Source organism: Triticum dicoccoides, chromosome 2B (assembly GCF_002162155.2).
Source record: "Triticum dicoccoides isolate Atlit2015 ecotype Zavitan chromosome 2B, WEW_v2.0, whole genome shotgun sequence".
Classification (NCBI taxonomy): Eukaryota; Viridiplantae; Streptophyta; class Magnoliopsida; order Poales; family Poaceae; genus Triticum; species Triticum dicoccoides.
Genome location: NC_041383.1, coordinates 710,785,219 through 710,785,510, shown reverse-complemented (window position 1 = coordinate 710,785,510; position 292 = coordinate 710,785,219).

Here is a 292-nt window from a genome sequence, read left to right as displayed (position 1 = left end):
CGCAGGGCATAGAGGAGGAGCAGCATAGCTTGTTGGGGCCGATCCAACGGCGCAGGGCATCGCCGGGAGCCGGGACTGCCCGGATCTGGTGGCGTGGGGTCAGCACATCTCGGATCCAGTGGTTGGATGGCAGGGGGTAGCCCGATGTGGGCGGTGGCGCGCCGGAGGTAGCGGGGGTAGGTGGTTGGTGGGAGAGGAAGGAGGTGGAGGGAGGTGGAAGGTGGAGGTGTGGGGTGAGGCGAGCTGCGGGGGCGCGACGGGGTGGTGTACAACGGCGGAGCAGGGCTCGGAG